At 40.2% G+C, this 9,631-nt stretch overlaps 2 non-coding genes across 2 annotated transcripts; both read left to right on the forward strand.

The window, feature by feature from the left end:
- Positions 1–1,468: 1,468 nt before the first annotated feature.
- Positions 1,469–1,541, forward strand: Trnav-aac. The gene has a single exon. It is a non-coding gene; the product is annotated as a tRNA-Val (tRNA).
- A 4,018-nt stretch (positions 1,542–5,559) lies between these two features.
- Positions 5,560–5,632, forward strand: Trnam-cau. The gene has a single exon. It is a non-coding gene; the product is annotated as a tRNA-Met (tRNA).
- Positions 5,633–9,631: the final 3,999 nt, after the last annotated feature.

Consider the following 9,631-nt stretch of genomic DNA (forward strand, 5'->3'; position numbering starts at 1 on the left):
ACCGGATCCTATAGCAATTCTATTTTTAACTCTAGGAATTTTTATATTGCTTCTTATAACCGTTGCACTGGCTTGCATTTCATCCCAACAGTGTACAAGAATTTCTTTTTCTCCACATCCTCTCTAGCACTTACCTTCTGTTTTGAAATAATAGTTAAGTGTAGCGATCTCACTGTAGTTTTGATTCCCATATCTCTGGTGATTAGTGATGAACACTTTTTCATACACCTCCACTCCCTCTTTCTAGAGGTGCTCTACCACTTAAGCCATGTTCCTAGCCTTTTTTGCTTTGGCTATTTTTCTAAATAGGACCTTCTCCCCCAGGGTATTTTTGCCCAGGGTGGCCTCCTATTACCACCCATGCAGCTGGAATCGTATTGATGCATACCACCTCATCTGGCTTATTGGTTGAAGTGGGAATCCTGACTTTTTTTTTTTTTTTTTTGCCAGAACCTTACCAGAGTTGAAATTCTCCCTGCCTCACATCTCCACATCCTCAGCCGCTGAGATTATAGGCATAAGTCACTGCTTCCAACTCTCTAAAAATGTCTATTCATACTCTATTTTTAAAATCATATTATTTGATTTCTTCGGTTCTGAGTTGTGTATGTGTCATGTATTTTGGATATTATCCTTTATAAAATACAGTTTCCAAATTGGGTGTTGGTGGCTCACGCCTGTAATCCTAGCTACTCAGGTGGCTGAGTTCTGAGGATCGCGGTTCAAAGCCAGCCTGGACAGAAAAACCCTTGAGACTCTCATCTCCAATAAACCACCAGAAAACCGGAAGTGGCGCTGTGTCTCTAGCGGTAGAGCGCTCACCTTGAGCTAAAGAGCATAGGGACCGCGTTCCAGCGACCGACAAAACAAATAAGTAAAATGCAGTTTGCAGATGTTTACTTCCATTTTGTCTCATGTCATTTATTGGTCCCTCCCCCGACCCCCGGCTTGGGCAGAAGCTTTATAGTTTGATCCTTTTATATGTTTTTGTTTGTATTACCTGAGTTTTTAGTGTCCTGTCCAAAATTTATGCAGTTTCAAGGACATTTCTCCTATTTTTTTTTCTTATTCTCAAGGTTTTAGTTTCAAGTCTTTCAGTATTTTATGCATTTTGAGTTGCTTTTTCTGCATGGCATAAGGGCCCAATGTCATTCTTTTGCATATAAATACCATTTCCCAATCCCATTTGTTGAAGGCCATATCCTTTCCCTGTGTGTATTTTTTAGGTTTGTTTGTAAAAATATTTCGACTGTGTATGCATGAATTTACTTCTAGACTATCAAGAAAAGCATGATATATATGTGTGTGTGAGAGAGAGAGGTAAGGATTATATTCAATTCACTTGGTACAAATATTAAACATTTCACAAATACATTACTACTAATGTAAAAATATATTAAGCGTATTTTTTTTAGAATAGGTATGTGTTGAATACATCTGAAATTCAGAAAAGTGCCTCTCAGAGCTGGTTTCCGTAGTGTAGTGGTTATCACGCTCGCCTAACACGCGAAAGGTCCTCGGTTCGAAACCGAGCGGAAACAGAGCTTTTTTTCCCCTCCCACTCCCCAGCTTAGTTTTGGGCTTTTGAGCAGCTATCAGAATGAACTGGGAGTTGACCTCCCGGATTGGCCACGCCCACTGTTTTCTCATAGGCTAGCACAGCTCTTTGGATCCAATTATAATCCAGCTTCTTCCAAGAGCAAGATTTAGTGTTGCCTTTTAGAGAAGGGTTTCCCTTACTGGGCCTGCGCTCTTCACCCAGGAAATCTGTAAAATGAAATTTGGCGAAACTGTTTCCAATGTCTTTTAATTTTCTAATTATCTTTTCTTAGATAATTTCTCAGTTATTTTTGCATAGATAATTTTTGTCCTGGGCTATTTTTTATTAAATTCATCCTTAGTGGAGTGTATTTAATGGCCTTCATTTACTGTGTAAAGATTGCTGGAAATAGCAGATAATGAAACTGGCTCAGCACATGGAGATTTTGGTGGAGAATTAGCTCACATGGAAGAGTCTAGTTAGCTTCTGAGAAGTAGTGGAATCAATACCCACTTTGTCCAGAGTTTACTATTGGGACATACCATTCTACTGGACAACCTCAGATTTTCTGATCTCTCAGGGAAAAGAAAAAAATTTTCAGACATCTTTATTAAAGATCTATGGGAACAAGAAGACAAGGCTGATAATGGACCCAGAAAGCCAGGAAAACAAAATGTAAAAATAGAGATTATTAGGGACTAGGAAATAAAAATGGGGAATTATTATTTAGTAAGCACATACTTTCTGTAAGATAATGAGAAAGCTCTGGAAATAAGAGCTACTCAATATTATGAAGTTTCTTACTAAATTGAACGCTTAACTTTTATGTTCTTATACTTCTATCACAATGAAAAATTATAAACTTTTGTTCTTCCTTTAACTTTGCCCATATCCTTAGCAGTTTTTCTCCATTCCAGCTTATTTTCTTAATGAATACTTAAAACCATCCAAACTTATGCTTTCACTCATCAGACTCAGAAATTCTTCTGTATCATCTAGGTTTATTATTTCCCCACAAATCTCTACACTTAATATTTATAAATTTTAGATACTTCCTTCACAGATTTTCTGGAATCTTTCATCTTCTCCATTCTCCATCTCTTTATCCATTCTACTGTTTGGGATGATGGATTCCGCACCACACACTGAAGTGGGAAGTGGCCAAAAGACTTCACTGTTCAATGACAGACTTAACAAAAGCAATATGAACCAACCTCCATCCTTAAATATATTTGTAATTTCACTACCTTTCTCTCTAGTTTCAGGTTCCCATCTCCAAGCTCTGCAAAATTCAAAACTAAAAATTGTGTCCTAAAATATTGCTTTAATTAGTTAGGCCATCTGCTCAGCTTCCACCCCCCCCTCCCAAAAAAAGTCTTCAGCTTTTCACACACACACACACACACACACACACACAGCCACTCTAACTGAAGAGATATATTTCTTCACACAAAGACTTCTTCCTGAATTTTGTTCACTCCTCATGTGCAACCTTCATTTTGCTATTATCTTGACTCTTTTTCTTTACAGCCTTTATCTGTAATTTGTTTTTGCTGTTCCCTCGTTAATTCTATATGTGTAACTTCTACATGACATGACTTACTTAGCAAGAAGCGGATACCTAGCTTGTATAGAAGGGAATAACAAAAGTAGGCATGGTGGTTTCTTAGTATAGTGGTTATGCTTGCCCTGCACATGAGAGGTGTCTGGTTTCAAACCAAGTGGAAACAGGTGGGCTTGGTCTTTTGTCTCTTCCTTTTCCTTTTTCTTTTTTCCAGAATTCAGGAGAAATCACACACACACACACACACACACACACACACACACACACACACACACACACACAGAGCTCTCACTAGTCCAGTCTAGGGCTCTAACTACAGGAAACCAGTGATAGTTCCACACCACCCCCTCCTGTTTTGCTAAAGAAGCATTTAATCCTACCAGAATCTCTTTCCCCTTTAGCCCAACCTTCTGGTAGATTTTTTTCAGCCTGGAGCATGCTTTCTTCAGATCTGGAATATAAGTCTTGAGGTCATGGCTACTCCAGAGTTTTCCTGCTGTGACTTTTTCCTTTTACCTTCTCCCTCCTCTCTCCTATCTCCCGTCTCCTCTCTCTGTACTCTTTCCTATCCTCTCCTCTCCTTTCCTCTCCTCATGCACAGCGTCACCACCATGCTCTGGTCCTGGGTCATGTTATTGAGGAAGATTTGCCCTCGATCCAGCCAGTACCTTTGCAGTCTTCTGTTCTGGACACTCAGGAGAAGGGGAAAAGCAGAAAGCTCAATGGGGAATTAGCTCAAGTGGTAGAGCGCTCGCTTAGCATGCGAGAGGTATCTCCAAATGACAGCAAGTTCTCTAATATCTTATAATGCAATGGCAATTTGGATGCTTTTCTGCTTTATGATGTGCAGATACAACACAGGTCTGGTGATGGACCTGATGATATATGGTTTGTAGACCTATCAATGTGTTTTCTAGACCTGTGGCACCATTAATGTGTTTCTGCTTTTTCAAGAAGTGATCCCAAAACAAAGAGAAATAATTTTCCAAACTCAATAGTCAACAGGTATAGTCTGTAGGAAGTGACATATACCAGTGTTTCTGCTTTTTTATTTCCTTTAAAATTGCTCTTCAGTCCAACCGAGGCAACAATTGTATTTTCACTTTAAGTTCCCTCACAACTGCAGTCATGACTTACCCCGTTGTTATGTTTGGAAAGAGGATAATCAATCTTCCAGAAATGGGGGCTCTCGTAGAAGACAAGAAAGGATGTTCACCTTCTGACCACAGACCTGTTAAGAATGGATTGAGACTGCCTGGGAGACACCAATCTTTGTTACTGGTAAGAAGCAGATAAGGAGTTGCAGGCTGCAATAGCTGTGCTAGTTCTAATTTATTTTGCTTTTGCTTTGTTCTTTCTCCATCTTCCTTTAACGTCTTTACATTTGACTGATAATTGACTTTTTTTTTTCAAATGACTAACCAGATTTTGCTATTTTATAAGTAACTCATCTGTTTGTTTTTCTTGTGTCTTTTATTCTTATGTTGATTGCATTGACTTTTTTCAGTGCTTTGCAAATAAAGACATAATTTTAGAGATCAGTTTTTGCAAAATCCTAAAAAGCATGCTATTTATAGATATTCATTTTCATTATCTTCTAAGAAAACAAAATGTGGTTTTGTTTTTTTTTTCCTAAAGTGAATAAAAACTAATCTCTTTGGGATGCTTTTGTGTCCATTATTTCAATAATACCTTTAAATTTTACTTAATTGTATTGATCTTATGTATTAACATTTTATATATGTGTGTATGCACAATTGAACCCATATGCCAGTGTCATTAATGGCTACCATATTGAAGAGTACATACAATCCCATACAGTTTATTTCTCCTGGCTTCAACTACAGCTGCTGTCTGTACTCTGAAAGGCCATCTCACCAGTGTTCCAGTCTTCTTCCTGCCTCCCTTAGTGATATCTGCACTTGCAGATTGCATGAGTATTTCAGAACAGGATATCATAATAACCCAGAACTTTATCTCTTCAAACTTGCTTTAGTAGAAAAAAAAATCTACTTCTGCCAAAAGGCACCATCATTGATACAATTACCCAAGCCAGAGATGTATTTAAATTAAGAAATGTATATTTCAATTAATGTATCTGTAACCCTATTTAGGCATGTTGGAAAGCTATTCATTCAACTGCTATTCAGTGGCAACCTACAATTCTAGCAGAGCATAATTATGCATGGTAAAAATATTTATTGATAAATGTCAGAGGACAAAGATCCAGATTAGTTAAAAGGGGACAACATAATATAGATTAGAATATATCATAACTTCAGCATGAGGCTCTTCTGAGTGCAAGATTTCAAAAGGAATACATTGTCTTCTTTGGAAATATCTCTGAGGACTACTGAGCCAGAGCCAAGAAAATTAGATATCCAGAAAAAATAACCTGGTTAGAGAAAGAAATTAGATGATTCTTGTAAATTCTGCCCAGGCCTTATGTCCTGTTGTCCTCTTAGCGCAGTGGGCAGCGCGTCAGTCTCATAATCTGAAGGTCCTGAGTTCGAGCCTCAGAGAGGGCACTTTTGAAGTCAGATTTTGTTTTCTTTGTACATAAATGGTACACATAGCTTCTCTTAGCAATAAGATCACCAGAATATTCTACAATACCTCCCTTGGTTAGAGCTGGGACTTAATGCCTTCTTTCCTAAAACATGGAAACAGTACAGTTGGGTCAACCCAGAGCCTTCATGGTTGGGGAGGGAGTCTGGATTTGACTTGCTTTAGGATCCAATCCTTGTTGAAAATCTACAGATTTCTCTGCTTTCAGTCTGGTGCTGGATTATGCCTTGGTGGTAGTGGAGCTCTGGAGTATTAAACAGTCCCCAAAAGCCAGGTGAGGTGTACAATACACTAAACCAGAAATAACCAAAAGAACAAAAGCAGGACCGCAAGTCGCTAGCACTGCGGGATGAGCCTGGAATGCCCAAGTCGGTGGCTCGCCGCTGAGCTCCTCCATCCTTGGGTGGAAAGGTTGGTTGATTTACCTCCGTTATGCGCCTGGATAAAGATGTAGAAAACACTGAATTTTTAATTTTATGGCACACAGAACAGGAAATACTGGACTTGTTTGACGTACAGAAAATCCGATCGTTTCTGGTTTTCCTTCCAATGAGTCCGTCCGTACTGCAGGGCTGGAAACGTCTTGATGGACCCAGCAACAGACTGTAAGCAGGGAGATGCAGAGGGCCAGAAAAGGGCAATGGAAGGGAACTGAGCAGGCAGAAATGGTCGTAGGGGAAGGGCTATCCCCGGCTTGTCATTTCCATCTCAGTGATGTTCCATGCTTTGGGCATCTGGGAGGACAAGCCCCCAACTCCCTATTATAGAACTCATTGTAGAAGTTCATTTTAATGATGACTGAAGGAGCCCCATGCTAGCTGGAACTGAGATTTACTGACCCCGGAAACAAGGAAAGCCAGCGACGCGAATCTAGAGTGTGGGAGAATATGTGCATTGCAATCTCAGGGTAGTTCTGAGCTTGAAGGGAGATTGATTGCAAAGCTTCATAGGTTCTCACACTCGGTGACATATTTATAGGAGATAAATTCACCCAGGAACAAGTTGGGGAGGGCTGGGAAGCCTGTCCTTAAGGAGGAAATATAGCCCACCTGCTGGGTTCCCGTCATCACCAGTCTTGTCACCTGGAATGCTAGTCCAGCAATAATCTCAGAAACTCTCCAGGAGGATAAAAGGAAATGTTATAAAGTCAGGACTATCTGGGAAAAGTGCTGATGGTGCCCGGAAAACAGGGATGGCTAAAACTACCAATGCTTCATGTGGATGAAGGCAGCGACATCTTGTGGTACTAGTTGTTACTTGTCCTTGTCCTTAAATGTCATGCACTCAAAACACACACACACACACACACACACACACATACACACACAGATAAAACAATCAAAAATAATGTTCTTTATTAAATCTCCATTCTTAGGTGGCGATCTATGATCCTGTGTGAACAAATGGAAAGTGAAATTAAAGCACTTCAACTATCTACTTAAATAAGACAGTTGTTTCTAGGAAAAGGTCGTGGGTAGTTCTGTGTGTGTGTGCGAGAGAGAGAGAGAGAGAGAGAGAGAGAGAGAGAGAGAGAGAGAGAGAGAGAGAGAGAGAGAGAGAGAGAGAGAGCGCACGTGTGCGTGCGTGCCCACACACACACACACACACACACACACACACACACACACACACACACACACACACACACACACACACACACACACACACACACACACACACACACACACACACACACACACACACCAGTACTGGGGCTTGACCTCAGAACAACTCAAGGCTGAAGACATACCACTTAAGCCACAACTCCACTTCCAGCTTTTTGCTGGTTAATTGGAGGTAAGTCTCATGGATATTTCTGTCTGGAATGACTTCAAATAACAATCCTAAAATCATGCCCTCCACAATAGTTAAGATTACTGGTGTGAGCTACCAGCACACAGCCTTGGGTGATTTTTGAGCTGCAAACTGCTCAAGCTGAGTTTTTTAGTTGTTTTCAAGTGAAAAATTAGCATTTGGAAAATTTAATGAGTTTCTAGCTTCACAATCATTAGACAACTGATGATCCTGTGTGGTATTAATGAGCGTTCTGTTTTTTGATACTATATACTGAAATGTTTCAACACCCTGAAGAACTAAGTATCAGTGGAACAATATTACCAAAATGTCACAAAATCACACCTGGGTAAAAGCCTTGATCACTACTATAATCCAACCTTTAAAGACTAACACCTATCACGTTTTGTTGTAAAATTAAAGAATGTCCTCAATCACTCAAAAAAGTAAATAATTTTAATATCATATATATGTAGATGTTTTGCTTAAACCAAAACCTATCTATCTCAACAATTTGAATGTGTAAACAGGCATAAAAATCTGTCTTACAGAAAGTTAATCATTCAATATAATTAAAAATATATAGTACCACGATGTTGGTGGCTCACACCTGTAAATCCTAATTAGTCAGGAGGCTGAGACCTGAAGATTGTGATTCCAAGCCAGTCCAGGCAGGAAAGTTCATGAGACACTTATTTATAATTAACCACAAGAAAAGCCGAAAGTGGAGCTGTGGCACAAGTGGTAGAGCTCCAGCCTTGAGTGAAAATGGAAAGCCCTGTGTTCAATAGCCAGGCCCTGTGTTCAAGTCCAGTACTGGTACAAACTTTGTATATTTGTGTGTGTGTGTGTGTATGATCATAAGACCTATGAGAGACACAGACCTTATTGGAGTTAGAAGAGAGCCAATTCTTTTTTTTTTTTTTTTTTTGTCGGTTGTGGGGCTTGAACTCTGGGCCTGGGCGCTGTCCCTCAGCTCTTCAGCTCAAGGCAAGCGCTCTACCACTTGAGCTACAGCGCCACTTCCGGTTTTCTGGTGGTTTATTGGAGATAGGAGTCTCACAGTCTCTCCTGCCCGGGCTGGCTTTGAACTGCGATCCTCAGGTCTCAGCCTCCTGAGTAGCTAGGATTACAGGCGTGAGCCACCAGCGCCCGGCTTAGAGAGCCAATTCTTAAAATGTGTTTTTCTAGGGATTGAACACAGGGGCTTGGACATGGTAGTCAAGTGCTGTATAGTGCACTGACAACATCCTCAGCTTAGCATTAACACATCTTTAATGTCTCTGCTTTCATGAGCATAATTCTCCACTGAAATACCAAATACAAATACCAACAGCTGGGAGCCAGTGGCTTAATGCCTGTAATCCTAGCTACACAGGAGACTGAGATCTAAGGATCAGTTTAAAGCCAGCCCAGGTGAGATGATCTCCAATCAACTACCCCCCCCCCCCCAAAAAAAAAAGATGGAAGAGGAACTGCAGCTTAAAGTGGTAAGAGCACTAGCCTTCAGCACAAGAGTTCCAGGACAGAGCTCAGGTTCTGAGTTCAAGCCCCAGGACTGACACCAAAAATAAAAGCCCACAACAAATGCAGTTGTTATATTTTATATGTACCTTGTAAAAGATTAACTATGCAACTTGTGAATAGAGACAGAAGGAGGGTAATCGGAGAAAGTGAAAGGCTGGCATTGTCTAAGAAGCACTGTAGTCATTACCTGGCTTATGGAATTGTAACCCCTTGGCACAACTCCTTAATAATTTTTTAAAGCCCATAGCAGGTTTTTTCATAGTACACAGAATTTCCCAAGTAGTACAATGATTTGTAGGACCCCAGTAGAACCCCAGGACCAGTATCACCTTCACTGAGGAACTCCTTAAAGATGTAGAATCCACACAACCCAAACCTACTGAATAAGAAACAAGGAATCTTAACCCTCTAGTCTTAAAACTAGTCTTAGAGACCAGGCAAGTAAGTCCATGAGACTCTTCTCTCCAATAAACTACTCAAGCCTCAGTACCAGAAGAAAAAAAATCTTACTCTTCACACTTTGAAGCAGAGGTTTGAACTCGGGGCCTGGTGCTTGCTTAACAAGTGCTTTAACTACATAAGCCATGTCCTCAGTTTTTGCTTTTCAGTTAGGGTCCCATATTTTTCAGTTGTGGGGC

Source organism: Dipodomys spectabilis, unplaced genomic scaffold (genome assembly GCF_019054845.1).
Source record: "Dipodomys spectabilis isolate Male_0828 unplaced genomic scaffold, ASM1905484v1 ptg000085l, whole genome shotgun sequence".
NCBI lineage: Eukaryota > Metazoa > Chordata > Mammalia > Rodentia > Heteromyidae > Dipodomys > Dipodomys spectabilis.